Below are 4,692 nucleotides of genomic sequence, written 5' to 3'. Positions count from 1 at the left end.
CTTCTCAGCTTCCTTTTATGCTCCACCATAACTACCATATAAAACCATAACTTCTCTCCACCATCATGGACTCCTACCCTTCTAGAATTGTAAGCTAAAGTAAATAAATGACTTCTTTTGTAAGTTGCCTTAGCCATTGTATTTTATCAAAGAATCAGAAAATCATCTAATACAATGAAGGAAATTTAGAGTGATGAGATTTGCTGTCACTCTACTGTATGCCATTGATAGAAAGGAAACAAGGCAGATACTGTCATATTATTAAAATATTTCAGTATAGCAATCTCTCAGCAGAAAGTTCTGCAATGAACAATAGTGAAATTCTTCTTCCTGTTCCACTAGAAAGCTATACCCGTTCACTCACTCTCCACCCAAGTACTGGCTTTATTGTTGTGTTTTATAAAGGAGCCTAGCTGATAAAAAGATACCGCTGAACAGTTCTTTAAATTTTTTTCAATTATTCTTTTAAAAATAACTATATACTGATATTTGATGTGCTTCGATTATATCCACCCCACTCCTTTTCTGCATATATTTCTCATGTGGGGTCTTCTGCAAAGATTAACATAGTTTTTTTTTTTATGTAGTGTCTATCATATAGAGTGGTTCAGAATATATCCATATTATTTTTAAATCTCACAGTTTTCTTTCACAAAATCATATTGGTTGTTTATCTGCTTTCTTTGGTGTCCTTTATTCCTTTTCATGCTTTACCCAGGAACTCAATGCCCTTCTATTGCCTTGCAAAATTAGCTCCTAGTTGTCTAATATCTCACGCTACAATGATTTCTATGACTTGGCCTTTTCTTTGCTTGTATTGTGCCCTCAACTTATTATCCTTTGTGTCTTGCCAAACTGAGTTTTCAAGGTTCAGTTCCAGTCTTGGCTCCTTAATGTCACTTCAACCATTCACTCTTGCATCCATCTATGAACCCAATTTATGAACAAATGCAGAAAATATGTTTCAGGATTGTTGTTCTCTCTCCAAGCTGACTAAAATCCCAAGGAGGACTGATTCCATGTGGACAAATTAAGAGTGTTATTAATTTTCAGTACCACTATTTCGATGTCATTTGAGTAAAAAAAAATGTGTAGGAGATTCTTGAATCAAGTAAATTAGGTTGCATAAATTTTTTTTATGGAATGCTTCACAAATTTGTGTGTCATCCTTGCGCAGGGGCCATGCTAATCTTCTCTGTATCGTTCTAATTTTTTTAGTATATGTGCGGCTGAAGTGAGCACTAGGTTGCATAATTTAATAATTAGGTACATAAGTTAATGTTTTTGAGACATGTATTCTGTGTGTAGCCCTAGCCATCCTAGAACTCAGTCTATAGACTAGGCTAGCCTCAAACTCAGAGATCTACCTGCCTCTGCCTCTGGTACTGGGATTAGAGATGTGTGCCATCACTGATGAGCATAAATTGATAATATGTATGAAATTCTATTTTTTCTGTCAATGAACTTTTATGGGACATGTCTATAGGTCATGTATTATGTGAGGTGTTTGTTATTTATGAATGAATTATCTCCATGTCTTTAATAATCTTGTGCAACTTATCAACACAGAGATCAGCCAATGAATATAATATTTTATGATATTTTCTATTGTTCAGGTGTGCCATGGAGAACTCATGGCAGTAAAGGAAAGTGGCCCTCAAATTGTCTCTGTGAAGGCTGGACTGGTTCATTGTAAGAAGTCAGGCTTGAGACTTTGAAAGAGACATATGATATAAGTCATAGCTGTTGTGTTAAAACAATGTATATCAATGACTTGTGAGAATTCACACCAAGCTAAATGGGTATAATAATATATGTCTAGTAAAATTATTTGGAGGAATCCTCAGTATTTTAGAGATGATTAGAAACTGCATATTAGTTTTAGTGCTTTTCATATAGGAACTAATTGAATTCCTGGAAAGACATTTTTCATTTCAAGGCAGAACAAGGTTTTGTAGTAGGTAGCAGTTTAGTATAATTGTTGTTTGAAGTCTACAAGATACATTCACAAAACTAAAATGTCCCATTGACTATAATGTATCTAAGATCCAAGGTTTCTTTTGCCCAGCTCAATTCTCTTACCTATATCTTGAATGTTAAATAATTACAATCACTTCCTTGTCTCAGGATAAAGGCAAATGGTGACTCTAGAAAGTAAGAGAGGTTAAATTGGCTTAGCAAGCTTCCACATTCAACTTCCAACTGAAAGAGTAAAAACCTATTAGATTCTTGTTTCTTGGCTGTATAAATTTGAACACACCGTGTGTGTCAACATGTGGAGGACGTGCTCAATTTTTAATGCATATTTAGGTACTTTGCTAAGAATGCAACATTTTGGAGCTCAGTGACAGGGGCAAGAGACTTTTAGCTCACATTTCCAAACCTTTGGAGACTAACACTTAACCTACTCTGGAGGCAGTTCATCTGTTGGTGTCAGAAATTGGCTATTGAGTTCCCAGAAGCAGTAGGACAATCATGAGAATCCAAGGAGAATCTTGAATTTTGGCTGGACTTTTAGGAGAGCAGGTGGTTAGGCATAATTAAGGTCTGATTCCTAGTGGCCTCACACTAACATAATTAGGTGTCTTCAACCACTAATGAATCTCACACCCATGTTGGGCAATTTGAATCATCAAGAAAGCTTTGGCCACAAGGATGTATCTTACATCATATTCAAAAACAACCTGCTGGACTCTGTCATTTTCTGTCCCCAGAACATGCCAGTTCTCACAACTGTGGGCATTTTTTATCACCTAAATCTCACTCTAGGTCTCCTACTTAAGATAGCGAATATGAGATGCCACTCGGCAGTAGTTAAGCATCCCCATCATGATATGACCTTGTGTTTCAGTAAAAACAAAAATCAGATTTTTCTCTTGTTCCTGTGACTTCTATTCTTATGCCAGGGTTTTGTGTTAGGTGCTGTTTTGAGCCTGAGGGTTTCAGCCTTAATTTGTCATCTAGCTTTCTTAGCCTATTGTATTACTTTGTAATGCTCATGTGTTCATCTGCATATTCACCACCTGTTATGTACTAAGTGTTGTAATAAGTACTGGAAATACATTGGTTTTTTTTTTCTTATTTATTTATTTATTTATTTATTTTTATAATATTTTTATTACATATTTCCTCAATTACATTTCCAATGCTATCCCAAAAGTCCCCCATACCCTCCCCCCCACTTCCCTCCCCACCCATTCCCATATTCATGGCGTTCCCCTGTACTGGGGCATATACAGTTTGCATGTCCAATGGGCCTCTCTTTCCAGTGATGGCCGACTAGGCCATCTTTTGATACATATGCAGCTAGAGTCAAGAGCTCCGGGGTACTGGTTAGTTCATAATGTTGTTCCACCTATAGGGTTGCAGATCCCTTTAGCTCCTTGGGTACTTTCTCTAGCTCCTCCATTGGGGGCCCTGTGATCCATCCAATAGCTGACTGTGAGCATCCACTTCTGTGTTTGCTAGGCCCCGGGATAGTCTCACAAGAGACAGCTATATCTGGGTCCTTTCAGCAAAATCTTGCTAGTGTATGCAATGGTGTCAGTGTTTGGAAGCTGATTATGGGGCGGACCCCTGGATATGGTAGTCTCTAGATGGTCCATCCTTTCATCTCAGCTCCAAACTTAATGTCTCTGTAACTCCTTCCATGGGTGTTTTGTTCCCAATTCTAAGGAGGGGCATAGTGTCCACACTTCAGTCTTCATTCTACAAGGGAAAGTATGCTCTGATTTTTCAGGAGTTTATGTTCCAGAGGGGGAGAAATGAACACTAGTATAAAGACAAATTAGCAAATATATTAAAAACAAATAAGGGATAATTTGTTATTTGTACATTTTATGTAAATTTTAATGATATTTTCTGTTTCAAATTTTTATACATGTATAAAATATATCTTAATCATACCCACCCCTATTACCCCAGTCAAGCTCCCACAGGACCAAACATCTTTTTCCCAACTTCATAATCTCCTTCTTTATTATTTATTTTCCCACCAAGTCCAATTAGTAATTCACATATGTACATGGATGTGTCCTTATCCACTAGTGCATGGATAACCTATTAGTGTCTACACCACCATAGAAAGGTCATTCTCTTCTCTCTCTCTCTCTGTCTCTCTCTCTCTCTCTCTCTCTCTCTCTCTCTCTCTCTCTCTCTCTGCCATCATTAACTGCTAAGAGCTCCTCAGCTAGAGATGGAGAGTTGAGAGCTGTTTCCTCTCACATGCTGGAATTTTTAACTTCCCTGAATTTATAGATTTTATATAGATAAATAAAATAACATATTCATACATGACATGAAACAGAAGTAAAATTATCATTATCTAGGGGGACAAATAGGAAAGAAGGTTGAGAGTGGAATGGGGGAACATATGATAGGAGATATGCTCAGAGTAGAATATTCACATGTAATATAAAGACCTTAAAAATGTCTAAAAAGAAAGTATTAATTGGGTTATTTGATTTTCTGGAGCTCTCAACTGAGGAATACTGAATGGCTGAGAAGCACCTGAAAAAATATTCAACATCCTCAATCATCAGGGAAATGCAAATCAAAACAACCTGAGATTCCACCTCATACCAGTCAGAATGACTAAGATCAAAATTTCAGGTGACAGCAGATGCTGGCGAGGATGTGGAGAAAGAGGAACACTCCTCCATTGCTGGTGGGATTGCAAGCTTGTACAACCAC

At 37.1% G+C, this 4,692-nt stretch overlaps 1 pseudogene; it reads right to left on the bottom strand.

Moving 5' to 3' along the window:
- Window positions 1-1,125: 1,125 nt before the first annotated feature.
- On the bottom strand, window positions 1,126-1,242 carry Gm26131 (annotated as a pseudogene).
- Between the last annotated feature and the right edge of the window lie 3,450 nt (window positions 1,243-4,692).

Source organism: Mus musculus, chromosome X (assembly GCF_000001635.26).
Source record: "Mus musculus strain C57BL/6J chromosome X, GRCm38.p6 C57BL/6J".
NCBI classification, from domain to species: Eukaryota; Metazoa; Chordata; class Mammalia; order Rodentia; family Muridae; genus Mus; species Mus musculus.
Note: the sequence above shows the minus strand (reverse complement) of the source record. Positions and strands in the feature narration are given on the sequence as shown.